Here is a 12,658-nt window from a genome sequence, read left to right as displayed (position 1 = left end):
AGGTAAATGAAAAAAAAAGTTTACGCATTATTTTTCTTTTTCCATATGAAATATCTATATAGTAAGTTCCAAATATGGAGTTTTAGTTACTCATACAACTTCATAACAGATGTCCTGCAAAAGACTCAAATGCCACTAGAGATGCAAAGGTGGCAACTATGCAGCTGAAGGTGGTGACCAAATTCATATTTGAAAAGTTGGAACATAAAGACGGGAAAAACAACATGCATTGATGCAAGCCTATAAACCCCTTGAAGCACCTCTTAAAGTGAATGCGTGACGACCCCACTTTTACTTAGAGCGAATCCTAGGGTTTCGGCAGGCTGCCTGCCTAACTCTCGCTAGGACTCGATACAAGCCCAATTTAAACTTAGAACTAGTCAACCAATAAGAAAACTAATATAAAGAAAAGCCGCTTCCTTCAATAGTCATTCAATTCTACATCATAATATTTTCAAAGGTTACCTCAAATTTTTCAAAAAAATACCACCACCAAAAGTCGGTTAATTCATGTATATCTATAATTAGACCAAAATACAATCAAAGCCAGTTTCTCCAAAATCTTTCCACTTCAAGTTCCTGTTAAGGAAAACAAACTTAAGGGGGGTAAGCTGACGCTCAGTAAGGCCAAGAAAACAGACAAGCAAGCAAGTACAACGAACATTAAAACTTATAAAAGAAGGGCAGCCACAATATTTATGCAACTCACAGAAGAAAACAAAACACAATCAATAAAGAATACAGAAGCTCTCAGGAGCTAAATCCACACTGCTTTGTCAAAATCTTGATCCAACATTTCCAAGTGCTGACATTCCGTCAACCGAGCAAGTAACAAGTCCGCAGAACCCCACTTTTCACCAATTTCTGTCCACCGATACACCTCCTACCGGGCCCGAATGTCAAACAAGTTTTTGTTATTACTCGAGTATATCCAAGCAAGTCAAGTACACAAGCCCAAGGTTCACCAAGCTCTTGCCGGCTTGAGTTGAATGGCTAGCAACTGGGTTTTGGGGCCCCCAAGTTCAAGTATAAGTTGATGAGATTGCTCTCAAATCGACGCCAAGTCAAGCACAATCACAAGTATAATTATCAAGTACGAGCGAGTCAATTATCAAGTCAAGCAAGAGAGGACGAGTGAGATAAAGTATACACTCGCCTCGACAAGTTTAATTCGCATAATCAACAAGAAGCGATCCAAGTATTATGCAACAAGTCATGCAATTGACATTCATCAAATTCAAAAGCAAGCGAGCAAGTATGTCCTTAAATTGTTTGCACCGGGATTCCTTTCGAAATTCTCTTGAACACCTGAGAAAATATCAACCAGCCATCACTAAATGCAAACCACTTTTAGACCAATTTCCCCCTTAATCCATCACTCACATATACACTAAACCACTTAGCATACAAGGGAGAAAATTCATTTGTTTAGGCAACCACAAAAAACGTATCAAGAGAGGCTTAATCCTTTGGAAACCAAAATTCAAAATGAAGGCCTAAAGTTACAAGAAACCTTGTATCCATCCATGAAATCAAACTTAAAATGGATTAACAATCTCAAAGGAAAGTTGAAAATTCTTAAGAAGGGCATTTTGTTTGAAACTAGAAAATTTCAGCTTTGTGCGACAATACTTGAAAAATCACATCTTGAGTTTCTTAAGTCCAAAAATTGGAAACTTCACACCGTTGGAAACTAGATTTAATGTAATAAAACTCTTTAGAAGAAACTTTTTCCAGATTCGAATAAAAAATCGTTCAAATCTCAGCTCCAACTTGCTGCTTCATTAAAACAGGGCAAAACAGACTCAATTTTTAGTGAAATTTGAAATTTTAGCAAAATTCATAGGAACCGAATTAATCTCTAAAATTTATAACACTTAAAGAATTTCAAGTCTAGTTTCAAACTCAACAAGCAGAACTAAATTTGGATTTCCCTACACCAAGTTACAACAGTTTTACAAAAACTGATTTTTGAAACCTGATCCACGGATTTCCAGCCTTGGAGCATCAACACAGTTTTGAAATCAGGGCCTAACTAGGGCTACACAAGTCCAAATTTAGTGTGATTTATGGCGTTGAAAAACTACATTCAAAGTACTAAAAATCATTAGAAGAAACCGTTTTCAAATTCATTTCACAAGAGGAGTGAAAATAAGCTACAAGATGCAGCTGTGCAGGTTTCTTGGGTAAAACAGTAAGAGAAAATCAGTCAATTTTGCCAGTTTGCCACGGCTCACAGAAAATGAATTAGCAGGGATATTTTATACCATTGGAAAGACCTTGGTGTCCAGTTTCAAATGCCACAAATAGCACTTGATTTTGACTCTTGGAAGAAAATTTATAGGCTGTTGAGTGCGGACAGGCAGACTGCCCTGATCAATTTTCCAGATTTGATTTTTTCTCTGTTTAGCCTAACTTTCAACCACTCAAAAGAAATGATTTTTAAGAGATAATTTTTACACACACAATCCAACATATAACAAGCATTTTTGCAGCAATTTAACAACAAAATTTGAAATTAAATCAAGAGAAATAAATTAGCAAAATTTCGGACAGCACCTCCTCTCTTTCTCTTCAAATTTTCTCTCCAACATTCAAGCCAAAAATCAAGTTAGAAATCACAAAAATAACAACCAAATAAACAAGAAATCCTCAAGTCCACTACTTAATCATCCACCTCAAGGCATCTACCTAAGTATAAATCAAGAAAACAAGGGTTTCCTCAAATCATTTAACTAAGCTTTGGTAAGGGTTTCAAATACCCTTGCATAACAACCCAAAACCATTACTAACTCTTGTATAAAACTAAAGATCAAGGGAAGTGAAGCTTGTTACTTCTCCAAAACTTCTTCAACCCTAGATAGAGCCAAGATTTGCACCACCAAACCACCAAGAAATCACCACAAGGTAAGAGCTTTCTTCTAACTAGATCAACTTCTAGAGGTTTGAAGGTGTTGGATGAATTCTTGGAGCAAGATTTGTGGATGAAGTTGGAGTTTTTCTCCTCTTCTTTTGGAGCTTGGAGGTTTGGCCAATAAGAGAGAAAAATAAGAGAAGATGAAGCTTTGAATTGTGATGTGAAGGTGAGAAGAAAACTAGCTTTTGGTGGTTAAAAGGTCAATTAGGAATAGTAGCCTAAATAGTGTCATGCACTACTAGTTTCCTTCTTGTTTGCTACACTTAAATACTAATCTTCCAAGATAGTTTCTCTTGTACCACTAATACTTATTCTTACTAGTCTAAGATAAATTCTCCAAATCCTCAATTAGTCGTGCTGGTGCGACTTTTGAAAAATTTAACGTGTAAGCGATAAAAATATAATTTAAATAAAATTCATACTAAAATAATAAAATTAAATAACACCAATGCAAATAATTTTAAAATAGGTAAAATTAAGAATAAAAGTACGAGTGCTCACAGAACGTGAGTGTTGATTAACTCTATTTCTCTATTTTTTGATATTATATAGATACATATGAGTGAGTGTGTGTGTGTGTGTATAGCCTTTAATCCTTAAGTCAGGTCAATGAGCACATTTAAAGAAAGTGTTTGCTCTAAAGCAAAACCAACTTTATCATATCAGCCATGCCAACTGAACGAAGAATCAAAACCATGATAGTATCAGAGGGTTAGGTTGATACTCCAAATTTCTATAGGGCATGCATGTGAGGACCTGAAAATTTTCTTATTTTCTAGTCATTATTTTATTTCCTTACATATATTTTCTATATTTTCCTTTACTAGATTAATTTCCTAGATATTTTTATAAGTGAGAATAGTTTTTAAATCATTTTTCTAGTATAAGTTAGTTCATGTTAATTTTGAAGTGCATTATGGACGTGGGACCTACTAGTGCGATTAGTGCGATTAAATTTTGACGATTAGTTGGAGCTTGGTGGGAAAGGATGTTATTTTATAAGGTGTTAAGGGGCAATTAGATATTAGCTAGATAGATTAACCATTGGTAGACAAAAGGATAAGAATAAGCCTAGGAAAGCCAAGTGTCATGAAATCAATGGATGATAGACTTTGACCTAACCTTCTTCACCTTTACTAAACTAAAATTTGACCAAATTTCCTTCACTTTTCTTCTATCTTGGCCAGCCCTTTTGAGAGGAAAAACAAGAGAGAAAGCTTCATTGTTTCACTACTAAACTTGCTTGAATCTTGAGTTTTAGCCAACCACTTTGCAAACCACTCCATAAAAGTGTTAAGAAGGATTAAAGGTGTTGGTGGAGTGACATTGGAGGAGAAAGTACTAAACTTCCACCTTTCTTGGAGGAACAAGGTAATTTTGACAAGAATCTTCCCTCTACTTCAATTAATTTCCAACTAGTGGTTTAGGGTTTCAATTGTTGTAGTTTTATGGAAAATTTCATAAAGAAAGTGGTGAAATGGGAAAATTCAGTTTTATGGTGAAATTTTCTGCTCTTATTCGATGTATGAACATTGGTCATGGATTGATAGTTTTGTTATGTGTAATGTTGAGTTTTTTTATGCTTGTTTTGCTTGCCTACGAAAAATTTCAGCTTGTGTACCTAAATTTTAGTTTAGGGTTTCTAATTTGAGAGTTATTGTGATTGGTTATGGAGCTATCAAATGGTTGTATGTGAAGGGTGTTGTGGCCCTAATAAAGTGTATGTAATAGCTTTTGATTTGTGGTTGCTATTGAGGTAGGATTGATATAAGTTTTGGTGTTGAGTGTAGGGTGAAAAAAGTAAAGAATTTAGGGGAAATGCTGTCCAAATGTGGAGGCCATTTAGTTCCTTTGAGTTTAGGTGGATTTTGGGTAGAAATGAAAGGTTTTGGGGTCGTTTATACCTTTAGCACCAATCATTACTTATTTTCACTCCCAAGCTATATTTTGCCTTGCATTAGTAGTTTATTGAATAGGTATACGACTCGTAATCGAGTCTCAATTGTTCTTCTTGGTTGTTCGTAGGACGTGCCGGTGATTCAAGGTGTACCTCGGGAGAAAACGTTTGAAGTTAATTTTATTTGAACTGGTGAGTGTACCACTTACATGATTGTTGCTTCCTTGCTTTACTTGTACTTGAAATCTGTGACTTGAATGACTGTGATTTCTGTTTATTTTGGTTGAAACGAGGGTGTACTTTATCACGCTCGCTCTCTCTTGCTTATTTGATTGTTTACTGTATAACTGAAATCTCTTGGTTGTGCCTAATCTGATCTCGTTTGGACGTGTATCCAACGACCTTTTCTGTTAAATCTGAACTCAACCTCATTGGTAGTCAATTGAATCGAGCCAGCAAGGGCTTGGTCGAGGAAAAATTGACAAGCCATGGGGACTGTTTCTAGGGAATCTTTGGGTATTGGAAACTCTGGATTTCAGGTATACTGAAGTATTATCACCTCTATTCTGTTTGGGGCTCGGGCCCGATAAGGGGTATGTGTGGTGGACAGAATTTGGGGTAAAGTGGGGTTTACAGTCATGTTTGTTCTTTAAGCATTGACAGAAAGTCAACGAGTTGGGATCAAGTACTGCAAAAGAGAAAATGAACTACTGAAAGCCGCCTGCATCCTTTTACTCCCTGTTTATGTGTGGTGTCATTCCTATTTTTTGATGGCTATATTTGGATTGAGTACAATTGTACTTTTGTGATTCTTGAATACTTGGCGTGTTGGTATCTCATTCGGTGAAAACTCACCCCGTTGCCTTTGTTTTCCTTACAGAGAACAATATGTTGGAACTGTGATGTTTTTGAAGAAAGAGTCGAGCTAGTATAAATATTCTTTTGTATAGCTTCTCTATAATGGAAAACCCTAATTGTATTTTAATCAAATGTCACATTTTGACTTGTAAAATTACCAATGTTTGTATATAACTTGTTAATCATGTTTCTTCGACATATTTGTTGGGAATGTACATTCTCTGGATTTATATAAAGTTTACTTGCATCTATTTGGGAATCGGTTGGGTACGGAGTTTGAACGGAAAAGAAAAATTTTTGGCAAGAACACTGTTCAGTGAATCCCGCCGTATATCCGGCTAGTTCTTGGCCAGATACATGGCTGGATTAGTAGGGGATCGAAAAAAAAAAAGTTGCTCACTTTCTTGAACCCGGCCGAGAATTTGGCCGGATTGTGACGCCACGGCTTTTCGTTTTCATTTTCGTTTTCGCTCTTCGTTTTCATTGAAACGTTTGATCGCAGTACTATCGTTCGGAATGGTTTGGCCTTCGTGTGTTCAGTTTAGTAGTCCTGACGAGAGTTGGGCAGGCAGTTCGGTAACCCTTAGGATATGCCCTAGGGGGAGGTGGGGCTGTCACAATGCAACCGTTGTTTCATACCAACTAATACCGTGTGCAATTAGCTACATAGCTTAATGCGTTTGTTTTTTTGCTACGCAGGTTATGTAGATAATGGAATAATTACGCCAAGAAGTGAACGAATTGAGTGTTGCCAATGATATATGAAGTTGGCGTATTGTTATGAGCACCTAGGTTTTCAAATCAACCACCGAAAAATTAGTTTCAATTTGTGGTATAGATCGAAAACAAATTTCAAAAATTAGTAGAGAATAAAAGGACATTTATCTTGTGTCAATCATCCTTAACTAATAGGAAAAAATTACTTTTTGCTCTGACAACAAAATTGTATAGTAGTTCATTTCTCTACAGTAACAAGAACCCTTTTTTGCCACTCTTGAACAAAATTCCAACACGAGAATGCATAAAAAACTCTTCCCTTCCAACCTTGTGGTATCCAGTTGGAATCTTTATCAACTAGAAAATCTTTATGGTATTGCAACCTCACCTTGGCCCTTACTTGTCTCAAAATATCTTGGTTCAGTAGGAGCTAAGAAAAACTAACCCTCTGTATCCTAGCTTGCCATTGCTTGTGTTCGTGTACTATGTACAAATCATTGATAAGTGAACAATTGGCTTTATATCGAGGAGAGTATCAATTGCAATAGACGGAGGTCATTGGATGGTGCAATTAGCAACTAGTCTTTATAAATTGGCAACCTAGGGTTTTATTGGCAGTGGCATTAGAACAGGGCCGATTAGTGAAGGGTACACTAAAAATTGGCAGTGATAACTGAACTTATGCAAAGGTGTGTCAATACATGTCCACTCATGTATGTAAGCACTGATATGAAATAGGCTGATGAGGTAGTGGTTTTTTTTTTTTTGGTTCTATAGAGGGCCACAAGCCCTTTACATAGGAACTAAATAAGGGGTTGCAACCCCTGCTGCATCATTACTCAAAAGTCTCCTAACTATTTATGGAGGTTCCTCATAATATTACACTCCTGGGGTGCTTTTCAGGTTGAGCTTGGCCAAGCAATCTGCACATGTATTTCCTTCCCTCCAAACATGTTGGATCTTACACTTCTAATCCTTATCCCTCCAGTTTCTAATCTGCTTTGATAAGATTGAATTGAGGACTATTACTATTTCCATCTCTTACCAGTTAGAGGCTTGTTAGAGAATTTGATTCAAGGAACACTTTCCAATAGCCTGTTTCTCATGCCTTTTCCAACCCAATTAACATATCCCAAAACTCGACATTCACATTTGTGGCATTTCACAGGTTTATACAAAATCCTTGCTTCCATTTTCTAAACTCGTCTTTGATAAGTTCACCTGCTCCTACTGTGCCCGGGTTCCATTCACCTGTTTCGTCCACATTGACTTTTATCCACTTGGGTGGTGGTTTCACCCAGTTAATGCACATCAATTCCATTCTCTTAATTTTTCAATCAATTAGCAGCACTTCTTGCGTTCCTTGAATTTGAGCCAATAGATGTGTTGTTGGCATTTTAATTCGCTTCTCCTTCCCTTCGATGTTCGCCTCATTTCTTCCAGACCAAATATGGTACACCATCTGTTGGAAAGTCAGCTGCCAATTCATTTCCTTATTCCTCCCAGTCTCCATTTCTTTGATATTCTAGTCCATCCATTCTAGTAGATTTAACTCATTAAACTATCCACCAGCTAATCCCAAATCTTGTTTGTCCAACTACAGTCCCGAAACATATGCTGTGATGCCTGAAAGAAGAAGAAAAGGAAAAAAATTCTGGTGAACAGTGATTTTTGGTGAATCCGGCCGGAAATTCGGCCAGTTCTTGGCCGGATACCTAGTCGGATTGGTTTGGGGTTTTGAAAAAATTGGATTTCGCCACTGCCCCAAATCCGGCCAGCAATCTGGCCAGATCTGGGCCGGATTGTGACGTGGCACCTTCGGCAGCCAAGTTTGACCGGCTGTTTTCCTTCATTCTTATCTTGTTCCTTGGCTGATATTTCTTCATTTCTTCCCTTTGCTTGGCCGGCCACTTTGAGAAAAAACCAAGAGAGTTTCCTCAACTTCAACTTCCATTTTTGCTTAAATCTTGAGTTTCAACCGTTAGTTTTGGAAATTACTCCATACAAGTGTGTACCAAGGAAGAATAAAGGCTTTGGTGGAGTCTTTGGTGAAGGGAAAGCTCTAAGCTACCTTGTTTCTTGTGTTGTAAGGTAAGTGGCCAAGAAATCCTCTCTTTCTTCCTCATAATCAGAAATTAGTGGTTTGTAGAGCTTAGATATGCTAGTTTGTGGATGATTTCATGATTTTAAGTAGAGTTTGACAAATTTCTCATTTGTTAGTGAATTTTCTGATTTTAGATGATAATTGTTGGTTGGTCATGGAATGATAGCTTGATATGGTGTCAAATGGCGCCTTTGTGTGTTAGTTGTGGTTGTTTGCGAAAAATTTCAGATTTGTGCGAAAATTTCAGTTTTAGAGTTTCGAATTAGGGATTAATTGTGATTGGTTTTGGAGTTATCAATTGGGGCATATTGAAGGGGCATTGTGGCCTAATTAGATATGTGGAATATCTTATGTTTCGTATGTGTAATTGTGGTTATATACAAAGGTTAGTTTAGAAGTGTAATTTCAGCTTTACCTTGTTTCTGGACTCATCTTGGACTGCAAATTTATCCATGTTTTAGACTGAACCTGTGAGAACCCTAAACCTTGCATATTTTCTAAGTGTTTTGGTTTACTCTTGTTCCCGTTTAATTGAAGTATTGTTCACTAATCGTTTTAAAAACGGGAAGGCTTTGTTGTTATGTGCAATTATGTATGAGCTATGTATGTATGTGTACGTGTTAGAAGTACAATTGAGCGTGGCAATCAAACTTGGAAAAGAGGAAAAATTTTGCGAAAATGCTGAAGGACCGAATCCGGCCGGAAATCCGGCCAGTTCTTGGCCGGATTGTTGGCCGGATTGTGGAGAAGTTTTGAAAAAAAAATGAGTTTCGTCTCTGCCTCATATCCGGCCAGGAATCCGGCCTGAAATCCGGCCAGAAACCGGCCGGATTGTGACAGGACAGCTGGTTTGACCAGCGTTTTTTCTTCCTTCTTATCACTTTTGATCACCAAAATATCTCATTTCTCTTCTTGTTCAGCCGTGAGCTTTGAGAGCAAAGAGAGAAAAAACTCTTCAATCTTCATCTTTGATTTTTGCTTCAATCTTGGAACTTCACCGATAGAATTTAAATTCCCTCCGTACAAGTGAGCTTCTTGGAAGGTTAAAGCTTTTGGGTGGAGTGATTTTAAAGGGGAAGCTTGGAATTGCTAGTCTTCTTGAGTTGTGAGGTAAGATGATTAAGAAAGTTCTCTCTTGCATTGCTAATGGTTAAATTGTGAATTGTAAGGGTTGGATATGTTATTTTGTGAGTTATATCTTGATTTGGGGTTGATTATGGTGAAGTTTTCTATTTAATTATGATTTTTCTGTTTGCATATGATTTTGTCTATGTGGCCAAGTATGATGAATGGAAATGTTATAGAATGAGGCTAGGAGGTGTGTATGATGGTTATTTGCAAGCAAGTTTGGTTTGGAAGGAAAATTGGGAAGACTAGGTTTCAATGTTCTTCATTCTGTCCGAATTTATATCTCATAGATAGAGGCCCAATTGGACTTTACTCAAAACATGAAAGTTGTAGGTATTGATGAGGTTAAAGTGCCTGCAAAATTTCAGGTCATTTGGATTAGTGTAGAGAGAGATATGTCGATTTTACTATTGCTGATCTGGGTTGCTCAGACTGTGAAAACTGCGTTTGTATTTGGTTGTTTTGACTGGCATTGGTTTGGATTTTGAAGTTGGTGTCTTCTGATGAAATGTAGCTGGATGTCTTAGCTAACTTATGCCTTTGGAATTTCGGCATTTGGACTTGTATAGACTGAGTTGTGTTCATTACAGTTTTGTGTGTTTTGCAAACCTGTTTTGGTAATTCTGGTTTAGTATTTGGCACGTTTGACCTAGTTGTGCTAGGATTTGGACTGAGTAGCCTTCTACATTGTTGTAGCCCTGTCTTTTAGCTTCGAGATGGTGGGTCTTGCACCCTCATCCGATAATCGTAGCACCATTGGTGCCAAAACCGCAAAAATGATGTCAAAACTGTTTTTATCCGGAAATGTTTCTAGCTTGCTCTTTGTATTTATTGTGTATTTATATGACTTGTAAGCCTAGTGAATGGCTTTTGGATGGGATTATTCTATATGACACGTTGGGACTGATTTGAGAAAAATAATGAAGCCATTAATGGCTGGAAAATAGGTAAACACAAGGGACATGCCGTCCGTTTGTTTTCTTGGAAATTGAATAAGTTAAAGTGGCTTTGGAAATGTATCTTGTATCAAATTGGGTGTATTTCCTTGAGAATTTCATTTGGGTTTTTCAAATATTGATTCGAGGGCTAAGTTCTAGTTAAACTTGTATATTTCCGCAAGGCAACTAATGTGACCATTTTACCGTTCGAAAACATGTTACCTCTTCGATTTGAACCACCAAATGTTTACTTACCCCGTATTCAAAATAAAGAGGTTTGAATTAGGGGTTTTATCGGCCAAGTTAGGGTTTTCTCGGCCACAAGTGAACTACTTTCAAGTAAAGTTTTACGAGTCCTCTTTTCCATATGATTCTCATCAAAACCCTTATTATATAACCACTACTTGAATATATAGTGGCTTGTAGCTGCACGAATGATTCTTTACAATTCCAAGAGAATATTTCCTTAGCCTATCTATTGGGATTTTGATTTGTTATGGTTAAATGTTTTTCGTTAGAGATTTGATAACCCTTTTGGTTTGGAAGTCCCTTTCTTATTCACGGATCCAAACGCCCTCTTTACACTTTGAAAGTCCTTTTATACGTTTACTCGCGAGTAGTCGGGTTTTGGTTGTTTTCATCTAAATCATGTTAGATGGATTGTAATGTGGTCTTTGTGGCCTTTTAGGTTTCCGTGGTGATTGAGAAGTGGGCGTTATTTTGCGTGTATAGGTGAGTGTTCCTTATTTGTTATACTTCCTGATTATATGGCTTGTTTGAATGATTGATAACATGTTAAACGCTTTCAATGATTGCTAAAACGATTTTCGAGGCGAGTGTGTACTTTACCGCACTTAGCCTAAATGATTGTGAATTTTAATGATTGAGCGATTGAAATGTTAATTGTGCATGAATGTAGGCCTTCGGGCTGAACTGGCCATAGCCCCTTGTTACCGGTCGTCTCGAGCCAGTCGGACTCGGTCGAGCGATTAGGAACTTGGGTGAACGATTCGGTATACTCGAGTATTACCCTGTAGGTTGGTGGAGCCTGGCCAAAAGCCAGGGACGGGGTGAATGAAATGAATGAATGAATGAGGGGTTTTACTTATACAAAATGTATTTTCAAATGATTGAAGGAAGGAGAATGGAAGGAGAATGAATGAATGCACGAATGGCTCCTTGTGAGCACGTATCCTTTTAATGAATGTGTTTATCGCTTTATTGTACTTGTATCGTGAATTGTTGTTTACATGCATTTGTTTCTCTTGTTGCCTATGTGTACGGAACCTCACTGAGCTTTCCAGCTCATCCCTTTAGTTTTGTTTTCCTTAGCAGGGGAAGACGTGCGAGGATGGAAGCTACGAATAGATTAGCCGTTTTAGCACTTCGGTTTCTTTTGTAAAGGTTCTCGCCCTAGTGCTTGGCACGGGCTAGTTGTATGGGGAAATGAGAACCTATATTTTGACAGGTGTACTTCCATTGAGACAGTAATGTATATAAGTTGACGTTTAAGTTTGGAATTATTGTTATTTCGATGGTTGTGTGGATTTTATTCTCTTTTCTTATAGTGACTGACTGAGTCCCGGCGAGAGCTGGGCAGGCGGCCCGCTGATACCCTGGGGTACGCCCTAGGGAGAAGTGGGGCCGTTACAGTTGGTATCAGAGCCTGCTTCGCGTGGTCTCTGCGCGGAGTGAGCCTGGACTGAGTGATAAATAGGTATGATGGATTAAGTGCTCGTTGGAGCATAAGCTTTGAACTGTGAATGTTATAGGCCTTAAATCTTTCTCGTGGTATCTAAGGACAATAGATAGGTACGTCTGGGAGGAATTCCGATTGTAGATGGTTTACTCTTGGGACTGGCCAGCTCGAGAGGTGAATTATCTTATCTCGGATTCTCGTACCCGAGTACTCGAGAGTTGAGACGATGTTAAGTATATGAGATTTATATTTTGAGGCCATGAACAGGCTTTGTCCAACTAGAATGAGTACCAGAGGTTAAGGGATATCCAGTGTGAACAGTAAGTGACGTGAGAGACCGGACGGGGCTACCTTAGCTGAGACTGGGACGACCATTACCTCCTCGTTTAATTCGCCCGCA

The sequence above is a fragment of the Coffea arabica genome, chromosome 1e (genome assembly GCF_036785885.1).
Source record: "Coffea arabica cultivar ET-39 chromosome 1e, Coffea Arabica ET-39 HiFi, whole genome shotgun sequence".
Taxonomy (NCBI): domain Eukaryota; kingdom Viridiplantae; phylum Streptophyta; class Magnoliopsida; order Gentianales; family Rubiaceae; genus Coffea; species Coffea arabica.
This window is presented reverse-complemented; position numbering follows the sequence as displayed.